The sequence below is a fragment of the Festucalex cinctus genome, chromosome 3 (assembly GCF_051991245.1).
Source record: "Festucalex cinctus isolate MCC-2025b chromosome 3, RoL_Fcin_1.0, whole genome shotgun sequence".
Lineage (NCBI taxonomy): Eukaryota > Metazoa > Chordata > Actinopteri > Syngnathiformes > Syngnathidae > Festucalex > Festucalex cinctus.
The window spans coordinates 17402462-17413694 of NC_135413.1; the positions used below are offsets into that span (position 1 = coordinate 17402462).

General features: G+C 38.2%; 1 protein-coding gene across 3 annotated transcripts in view; it reads right to left on the reverse strand.

Moving 5' to 3' along the window:
- ndrg4 (NDRG family member 4) overlaps window positions 1-5594 on the reverse strand; it is a 65343-nt gene extending 59749 nt beyond the window's left edge. For 2 of the 3 annotated variants that reach the window (XM_077516244.1, XM_077516242.1), the window contains exon 1: window positions 5456-5594. The gene's annotated coding sequence lies outside the window, so the exon portion shown is untranslated. Of the gene's footprint in view, window positions 1-5454 lie in introns of all 3 variants that reach the window. The other variant, XM_077516243.1, reaches the window with a different exon arrangement.
- Between the last annotated feature and the right edge of the window lie 5639 nt (window positions 5595-11233).

Consider the following 11233-nt stretch of genomic DNA (forward strand, 5'->3'; position numbering starts at 1 on the left):
GTGGATTGTGCAATTATATAAAACGATTCATGTAAAAGTTAGGGCTAACAAAACCCCCTCAGGTTCAAAGATTTGTAATCAGTATATAGCTTGTATTAGTATTAGAATTAGTATTAGTACAGTTGTATTTTTTTAATTATTAAAAACCAAATCAAATTTGGAAAATAAGTAACAAAAAAATAGCTAACAAGTCCAGATAATGTAATTGATAGTCCAAAACTGCTGACAAGTGCATGTAGGCCTAAATTAAATGCCAAGAAAATGACAGCTCTATACCAGTTTTTGGATACATGAGGAACAAAGTAAATATTTAAATACATGGTTGCCCTCTTAGGACTCTCTAGAGGGCCTCTCTGGACCTCAGCTTTTTTTTTTTTTTTTGTCCTGGCTACGATCACGCTTAGTGTAGGTTGCTACCAAGAAGGAATTTTGTATTTCAGTGGCCCTGGCTTTTCTCCCAGTCTTATTTCAGTGATCCGTTCCAGTGTCTGTTGTGGCTGAAGAACTGTTTTTAAATAGATTGTTGTATTTTTGTCCTGTTTTTGCCCTCTGCGCGATTGCTGCGTGACCATGGGGAATTTTCAAGGGATTTGTTAGCATTATTTAATTGTTTACTTCTGCAGCGGAACAAATGCAGGATGGAAAACTGTACTGTGCTGATAATTTACACAAAGGGATAACACACAATAATGGCATTGGCTGGAAAAGAAGAAACCCGGACGGCACTGTGCTGTGTGTCGTCATTAATTTCAGCATTCCCACAATTTAGCATTTTATGCTCCTCACTTTTTTGGCATCAATCTACTCCCGCATAATACTTCCGATTTACACCGATCAAATTTCAACTTGTTGAAAAAATTCACGCCTTCTTGAGAATATATCGTCTGATTCCACATTACTTACAGTACTCGCATAATTTAATGTTAAAATCAAGTTTGCCTTATCCATTTTCAAAAGGACTGACTTTGAAATTTTTCCAAGACCCACTTTCCACACCCACTTCCATACAAACAACTGATCACTATCAGCAGGTATATGATACTGCCCAGTAGCTCAATTGGTTTGGTGCATTGTTCAGTAACCAGAAGGTCACGGGTTCGAATCTCACCTCCAACTGTACATTGCAAATATATACAGGGCCATTATGCGTACGGATATATATATATATATATATATATATATATATATATATATATATATATATATATATATATATATATACACACAAACATATGTATCCCAACCTAATATATCAGGAAATGCATTCAATTAACACGTTGTATTTATTGCATTCAATTTAATGTTCAATGACACATTGACTACTATTATTTAATTATTATTATTATTTAGTTACTAGATACTAGTAATACTACTACAACAACTACTACTATTACTACTACTACTACTACTAGTAGTAGTATTAGTAGTAGTAGTAGTAGTAGTAATTACTAGTTACTAGTAATACTAATTTTACTACTACTATTACTATTATCACTAGTAATTAATAGTTAATTACTCTGTATTTTTTTACACAATTTATCCTTTAATTTCCTTCATGAGCATACAGCTATTAGCATTCAGCTTTCAGCATTCCCACGCAATTTCTCCAGAAATTGCACTTAGCCTAGTTTAATAATACCGTAATTGTTATGTTGTGGGGATGTGTGTGTGTGTGTGTGTGTGTGTGTGTGTGTGTGTGTGTGTGTGTGTGTGTGTGTGTGTGTGTGTGTGTGTGTGTGTGTGTGTGTTTGCGTGCGTGCGTGTGCGATAAGGATCCCACAGCAGACAATACGTGACAATGAACTATACAGTATTTTAATTTAACAAAAGGCGCATGGAAAAAAATTCCAAGGAAGCAACATCGTGCAAAGTAGCCAACAAGGAAACTAAATAAAATAAATACTAAACAACCGAGAGTGTGCAAGGTGACTGAGCCGCTGCGGACAAGATAGCGTCACAAAGCAAAACTACTAGGCACGAAAAATAACTAAAAGAGTCAAAGTACAACTAAGGACGCGCGAGTGGACAAAGCCGCTGCGGACAGGAGAACAAGTCGTAAAACAAAACTTAGCAAGCGCGTAGCAAGACAAGGGACCGGTAGTCGAGTTGGCAGCAAGCAAGGTAGCAATGCGAAATAGCCCGACGTGTCCGCAGACACCAGGCTTTTAACTCCTGCTGATTGCGAGTGACAGCAGGTGCGCCGTAGTTGACTCTGCCCCTCCGTCACCATGGCAACTACAAACAGAAAACAAACTCAACAGCGGTACAAGATCGCCAAAACACAACAGTAACACCGTTAGATACTTAAATCTTCTAGATTGACCAGCCTTGTTTGGAAAGTTCCTAAACAATCCCTGTTCCTGGCAAATTATACTGGACTCAAGTTTGTATATTGAGAGCATATATCATATAAGAAGACATATAATGCAGTAAAACTAGTTAGAGGAGAGTGGAGATAAGCATCAATCATTGAGGAGCTGGATCAGCATGCTAAACACGTTAATAACAAAGCTTTTCGCTGCCAACCTCCATTGTTCAGCTGTTCCAAATGCCATGCAGTGGAGGAGGGGTGGAGGTGGGAGCTGAAAGTGGGCTTCAAGTAGCGACGAGAGTTGCTTGCAAACAGAACTAACTATGAGCAAGCTTACACAGCTTCAAAAACCACTGAGTATATGTACTGTAAGTAACACAAACAAACATGGATCCTTGTGTTGTGCTGTCCTCCCATAACTGAGAAAGCAAAGCAACTTTATTTTCCGAACCCCAAAATGTTATTGACTGGGAAAATCCCCAGTGTGTGGATGAGCCTGCCTTATAACGGAATTCAAGTCCAATCATTTTAAAGACAGTTTGAACTAAATACATAAAAGGACAGAGGAAATAAAGTCAACTGCCTTTAAAAGTAACAAAAATATTTGAGGAAATATTGAAAAGCCGCAAATCAGTTGATGTGAGCATAATAGGAAGCACAAAAAAATTGTAGCAATAATAATACCTCATAATAAACAGTGTAAATTTACAGTGTCATCATCATTGTCCTGCTTCCTCTCACGTTCCAAAAACATACACTACAGTGGTGGATACGTTCCAGACCCAGACAAAATGGCTGAAATCCGTGATATAAAGACCATATAAATACATTTTGAGTTGTACCATTCCCACATTCAAATTTGTCAAAACACACTTGAACTTATTAAAACACTTTTTTTTTTAAACACAGTGCTTTTCACCGTGGGACCCACATTTTCCTAATATAATAATAAATCATTTATTTGCTTAAATAAGTCTCTGAAAATACATGTAGCCTAGTATGTTATGGAGCCCCTAAGGTGAGATGGTAGGGGGGGAGAAAAAAAATTGCATTTCCTCGCAAAAAACTTTGCGTTCTATCGCAAAAAAAAAAAAAAAAAGCATTCCTTCCTTTGCGTCCCCTCACAAAAAAAATTTGCGTTTCCGAGATAACGCAAAGTTTTTTGCGAGTGGATGCCTTTATTTATTTATTTATTTATTTATTTATTTATTTATTTATTTATTTATTTATTTTTTTATTTTATGTGTACTTTTGGGTCAGTTTGGATAGATAGTACATTTTCAAAATAAAATTCAATTGAGCTTTTCCACTACTGCTTTAACTACTATTGTACACTGACATTTTCAACCAAAAATTATAATTTCATCTTTCGCTAGCTTAATACTACCATATAATGCAAAACGCCATAGATGGCCCACCAGAAATAAGCATAGACGTTACGGTAATTATAAACTTTCAAACAACTGTTACTTTATAACACTGGCAGGGCAGAAACACGTACAAAGAGAGCATAAGACAAAAGAGAATTGCACATTGAGTATTTAAACATGAAAATGTTAAACCAAACCATGTATTTTTCTGCTAGCTTAATGCTAGCATATAATGCTAAATGTCACAGCTAGGCTAACGTACATTTGCAAAGATGTTACGGAATATTAAGCAAAACAAAAACAAAAACAAAAAAAAAGCTACTTTTTACCACACGCAGAGTAGCATCACATACAGTGTATTCACAGTGACATTTTCTGTTTGCTGTGGGGAAAGTGACACTGTCAAAAGGGGACCCTCTCTGCCCCCTCTCCTTCTTTTTAACTATGCTGCACCTTCATCCAGTCGAGCTCAGTGCTGCCTGGCATGTTGTGGAACAATGTGGTACTACACTGAAATCCAGACTTGCCTGTTTACTGTTAAAACCCACACACAACAATCACTTCAAAATTCACTCTAACCTCTCCATCATCGTGGTTTGTCTAGATACAAGCCAGGCAATCAGTCTGTAGATATGAAAAAAACAAAACAAACAAACAAAAAACAAACAAACAAAAAAAAACAGGTCTGTGCTCTACTAAGTGACATTCGGGTTATATATGGTCATGCGGTCAACAACAAATGATGTCTATTATGATGTTCCAGCTAAACAAAAATCCCTGTCTATACACGGTGTATGTAGAACAGTGGTGAGGTATAATCACTCACCGGCTCTGTCAAGCTTTGTGTTGGAGCAAAAACAGAAGGGTACACTCATTATGATTCTATTTATAAACATCAAAGCTAAAAAAACAGATCTGCAATGAGGTGACAGGCTCAACTTCTGGGACAATTTCATGTAATGAAAGTATAGTCTGCATAATTTTTTTTAGGTTTTGTTGCAGCTTTATAATAGAAAAAAAAAAGATTCTGTATGTGCATGCAAATACTATACACCCTGTTTGGTTAACTGAACTATGAAAACAGGGCTGCTTATGCAAACACCTGATCAATCATTCTTCTCTGTATTAAACTCAAACCATGTTTTTCATCATATTAATTACACACAAATGGAATTAGTTTCTTTGGGAAGAGCTTCTATTAGACAGCAATTTTAACACATTCACTGCCAGCCCAGCAAAAATGTATCATTTGACGTCTTTATCCGTCAATGGCAGTGAATGAGTTAAAAGTCGTTCATTGGATTGTTACACATGAGCAGCTTTTTTTTTTTTTTTGCGTTTATCACATTCACTGCCAGCCCAGCAGAAAAATGCATCATTTGACGTCTTTTTCCGTCAATGGCAGCTATGGTATGCTGTAGATGGTGCACTATGGTGCTCCATACTTCAATAAATTCACTGTCAACACCCTAATCGTGCTATTGCAGTCTGGTATTGAGGGCTCTTTATGTGGTGCTATGGCAGGAGTCTGAGCTACCAAAAGAAAAAAGAAAAAAAGAAAAAGAAGAGCAGAGATTTTCACACGTCCTGCTCAAACAAAAACAAAAAAAATATTGTCCTGATTTTTACACCCTGAACCTGTTGTCTTCAGTCATTTACATGCAAGAGCACCACAGCTTCATATTCACCTTCCTATATGTCATTTAAAATATGGTCACGATCGGGAATCAACTGTAGCACATTTCATAGAGAAAAGAGACAAAAATCATTTTACCTGTGGTGCTGCGAAGAGATTCTCTGATCGGTAGATTCTGAGATTTTGGTCTCGTCGAGTATATCTCCCTGAGGCTGCTGAGGATTGGAAGAGTGTATGTAACTGAGGGTGTGTTTTTTTGGTATGTCTGGGCAATGGATGCACAAGGAGAGAGAGAGAGAGAGAGAGAGAGAGAGAGAGAGAGAGAGAGAGAGAGAGAGAGTCTCTCTCTCTCTCTCTCTCTCCTCTTTTTGATGATAAACAGAGAACACGTGGCTTTACCAGTAATGCCGCACTATGAATACCAGAGCACAACAGGCGACGAGAGAAATAGACCCGAAAGAGATGAAGGCAAAGTGATGGAGCTGAGGCGGGGGGGTGCTGAATGCAGTTGGAGCGAGCGCGTTGCCTGGTGACATATTTGTGCGTTAATCTCATTCTCGAAAAACAGGACACTGCAGCTGTGAGTTGGCGGATGAACGCAAGCTCCAAATGTGCTAATGCCCTTCACAGCATACTATCAAATTAAGAGAATATTCTTTAAAATAAGAGGCACGGTGCCTTGTTCTGCACATCCGATTCTGACACGGTGTTACTGAGACATACTCACACCCACGCGCCAACGTGCAACAGCCTGCAGGCACCCACTAGAGCCTTTTTGTCTTGTTGACGCTGCCATTAAAGGAGCTGACCATGTTTGGATAACCGGTGTCATTAAATCATCTATTGAACAAATGGCGTCGTTAATCTATGGAGCATCCATCTTGCATGCATAACACTATAATGGAATGCTGCACTCTTGAGGGTTGTACAACGTAGACAACCTAAATGCAGCATTTTGATTTGTTTAGATTTTATTTTACAGATATGTTTAAAATACCCAAATATATTTTCAAATGATGACGTTTTTAATGCAGTGCCAACTGCGACAACGCAAGTTACGGGCATCTAATGTTGTTGTTTTTTTTGTCATACAGTTAATATGCAGTGATTTCTCCAGATTCTCTCAATCTCTTGATGATGCTATGGACCTCAACGTTGCTTGTGAACAACCAAGCCTTTCGGGGATGCAATACACCTTTTACACCCAATCATGACCCTCACCTGTTAAATTAAACTTGTGGTATGTTCCAAACAAGCTGTTTGTTTCTACTTAAACATGTTATGAGAAAATATTGTCAATAACGATTGTCAGTTTGAGCATTGAATATGTTGTCTTTGTTGTGTATACAGTGGAGAGGATTTGCAAATCATTGTGTTCTGTTTTCATTTATGTTCTACACAATGTCTCAACTTCATTTTTTTGTACAATTGAATTTGCAGTCACTCCATATTTCGTCTCTGGAGATATTTTTGTTGAGAGCTAACCATCAATCAGTGAACCACTAGGTTTGGACCACCCTATAGGAATAGTGACTGTAACTTGGCAGCCACAAACTCAATCACTGCAATCGCTCAGTGTGTCCATCACAATCCATTTGTGCTCCAAAACTGATCTACAGCAAAAAGCACAACAGCTAAGGTACAAATAAGGCATCACATTCAAAGTGTTTTCATGCTATTAATGACCAGTCATCTCGTCAGTCAGATCCATCCTCAATAAACTGACAGCAACTTCTTCATCTTTTGAGTCTTTAATCTATATCTGTTGATGCATGTCATACAACGTCGCAACAAAATCTAAACATTTTTTTTTATACTACTGACTGTAAAATGACGATGAAGGAGCTTTCTAATGTTCATCAAAATGCAGAAAAACAGAAAAAGATGCAGCATCCAATACTTTGAGATTAAATTTCTTCTACCTTTCGTCTTGGATGATTTTTTGTTTGCATTTTGTGTGTGTGTGGGGGTGTGTTTTTTAAACTTCATTTTCCATACATTTTTAGACTTTTCTGCAAAATTTCTGACATTTTTGGTAATTTTGTGGACATGGTAATTTTCTGCCTCTCTTCTTCCTTTTTGGACATTTTGTGGCTATTTTTGATAACATGATAGATATGGATGGATGGATGGATAGATAGATAGATAGATAGATAGATAGATAGATAGATAGATAGATAGATAGATAGATAGATAGATAGATAGATAGATAGATAGATAGATAGACAGACAGACAGACAGACAGACAGACAGACAGACAGACAAATGAAAGGGTGGATGGAAGAATGAATGGATGAATGGATTCTCGCAGAGAAGACGATCAAACTTGAGTATACTAGAGGAAGTAAAAGTCGTAACAAGGTTTCCGTAGATCACTGCTTCTCAATTATTTTCTCTCATGCCCCCCCTAGTAAGAATAAAACATCTCGCCCCACCCCCACGCGACTATAAATAGTATAATTTGTCTATAAAATTGTTCTAAGCACACCTCTGCATAACACTGTATCCGAATTAACGTATAAGAGAATAAAAAAAGGAAAGAAATATGGACTAACTTACAACTAAGAATAGCTTTATTAACTGTAACAGAAAAGATTTTAAGTGCATCTGAAATTCAAAAATAAAATTAAATCCTTAATTAAACTACAGTATAAACATTTTTTGACTGACCATTTCAAACCATATGATACGGAAAAATAAAATTGCATAAAATCAATAAATAATAATGCATTCAAACTGATCACCAACATTAACTCAGGAGCACAATATTAAAAAAAAAAACCTTGAACCTGCAAAACAAAAATATAAAATAATTTGTGCTGATTTTTTATTTTTTTTTGCCTCAAAATGGCACGACTTTTGCCATGACAGAATTGTGCCAAAAAGTCATGCAAGTGTCAGGCCTCCTTAACCCTCACTGATACAAATCTCTGATGCTTCTAAAACCTGTACGTATTTTGTAATACAATATGAAAGAGACACAATTAAAACACAATTATATAGGCAGAGATTAAAAACGGTGCCAAACACAACTACCACCCTGTGGCATGAGTGGCCTCCAAATCCATTTCTATTGACTCTGCTTAGAAGCACACCGTGTGCAGTTTAATGCCACAGGAACTCACAGTGAGCTTGAACACAGACAGATAGACTGACCTCTGGGTGTTAACAGCTGTTGCTGTTGTTATTATTATCACTCGTCACTATGTTATGCTGTAAAGTACTACTACCGCTTTATGGACGAAGCCAGTTTTTAGTGTTAGGTTAGCCACCCGTGGATTTAGGTACCAAATGCACAGACTATCACTGTTGAATTTACATGTGAGAATTCACATTTGCAAGTTGCATCATCATGCATCTGAATCTTTTAGGAATGTGTCCAAAATAAATCACCCACTTGACTCAATATTGCATAGACAGACATATACAGTATGTCACCAGCTACCAAATAGCATGCCTATTTTGTCCTCATGGCTGCATGCCACCTGCTATACAGATAATGAAGTGAGGCCATAAGTAGCGTGAAGGACCTCCCTCTCCCAGTCCTGACAACATGCTATACGAGCTGCTCCTCTGATGCCAAACGGATGGTGACTGGGGTTGTTAGGGGACATAATACACATTTTGAGAGCATAGCGGGGGTGTTGCTTCAGATACAGTTACCTTGTTGTTGAGATGTGGTCGGTTGACGCAGTGTTTGCCTTTTACTTTTCCCTTTTCTGCTCCTCCTGACATGCATTCTTTCTCCTGCTGTCTTTGTCTTCAGCTCTAATTCTTTTTCTTACACTCACGCTTCTGGGGATACAGCTCAGGAGACTTGAGGTGAGAGGCTTGATTTAAGGAGATGTGAATACTGTACTAGGAAATTATTTTAGTTTAATACAGTATTGGCAAGAGAAGTGTAAAAATCAGCAAGGAAGGCAAAAAATACTAAACTTAAAGGTGGATTCAATGATGTTTTTGAAAAGTTGAAGCCAAACATCTGTTTGTCACGTTTAAAAAACTGCATGCGGAAGACCATCCTACCAGCTCTCCTGCTCGTCTGGGGGAAACGCCTCTCAAATGTCACGAACGTCCGAGCTCATCATCATCATCATCATCATCAGTCTTTGCAGCCGGCCTCGCTTCATACGGATGTCCTCTTGCGGCTCTCAGCTATTTTCAAAGTACGCGGTCAGCTAGGTGGAGCTACAACGATGATAGGCCGAATCCGAAGTTCACTACACGAAGTGTAGATTGATTGACAGGATCGAGAAACAATCGTTAAGATGATCCACCCGGAAGATGCAACGACAAAAATATCCTTGAACCGATGATGATACAAAATATCTACATTGGTTCAAAATAACCACAGAACCAATCTAATTGTGATCCATGTTAAATTAACTGTGAGTTTCGACTCAAAGATATTTTCAATAATATGTAGGTGAGACAAACCCCAGAAGGACTTGTAATAATGACACGTGATCAATAAATCAGAGGGTGGGACCATGCAAACCCTGATCTCGAACCGCAAGACATTCTGCTAAGAACAGGCATAGCATTTGATTTGTATCACAATTACAAGAACGGAAGTCTAGGAAATTCTGAGCACAAAGGCATGTTTTGAGCGCACGAGAGGTGTTCTTGTCAGTCTGCCAACCTGAAGAAGTCCCCAAACGAACAATCACTACTATGTAACAGTAATTCAAAGTTAAACACACATTGGGGACACAGTTTGAGTACATAAAGGCCTGGAAGCCTTTCACAATCAAATTATTACATGATTAGACATCAGTAGTTTGCTATACTTAAGATTTTATGATAATATAATGTTGTTAAGCTTCTTTTATGTACCCTCCCTTTGTGTGCTTAAAGTAGACATGCTACAGTGACAATCCAAAACTGCTACCAGGCGTAAGCTAGCTTAGTAGCATGCTTGACATCCATCCCACCCCACCTACTAGTAGGTCAATGACATGTATAGACTTCATTAGGGGTGGTGTGGATCAGTGGTAGAGTGGTTATCTCGCAACCCTGAGGTTGTTGATTCGATCCTGGACCATTGTGAGCCTGTCGAAGTATCCTTGAGCAAGATGCTGAACTTCCAGTTGCTCCTGATGCTGCCATCAGTTGTTGAATGAGTAGTCCAAATGTGAAGCGCTTTGAGGGCTTGGAAAGGTGGAAAAGCGCTATATAAATGAAGTGCCATTTACCATTAGCCTGACAACCACAGGCAAAGATAGGTCTGATTGCCCCAAATCTCTAAAAGTGACTGAGCACAAAGCACACACAAGCCGCCACAAAGACCATCAATTCAATTTCGAGTCCAGACTGCAAATGAAAGGCACTTGCCCAAAGCCGCATTTGGCAAATTAACTCCTAAAAAAATATTTGCAAAAATAAAACAAAGTCCATTCCCTTCAATGAAAAATGAATTCAACATCAACATGATATAGCCATGATTTGTGAATGGAAACATTTCCAGCACAATATCACTATGCCATGAAGAAAAATAAATTGTATGAATGAGATCCACAAGAGAGGAGAACACAGGTAAACAGTCATGACAATGTAGACATGTACAAGTGAAAGGACAAGGAAGGCAGAAGGGGAACAAAGGAATAGCCTCTGGGGTCTATTAAGCCTTTGTATACACTAAATGTTTCACGGCAAATACCAAATGTCAGACGTCCTTAAAGTAGAAAGTAGCCAGAGGCAGCATTAACGTTTGACAGATTCTTGGATTGAAGCCCTCCGTCTGCCCTTTGCTTTAGCTAAAGCCTTGGCTGACACTGCCCAACACAATCACAAAAGGTTTGCAATAGATACTGTATGCCCGCAGACATGTACTGTCAGTGTTATTTTGTTCCACCTACAAACAAAATTCACACTTTTAAAACGGAACCGTCATGGAGTCATTGTGTGTAAAATTAA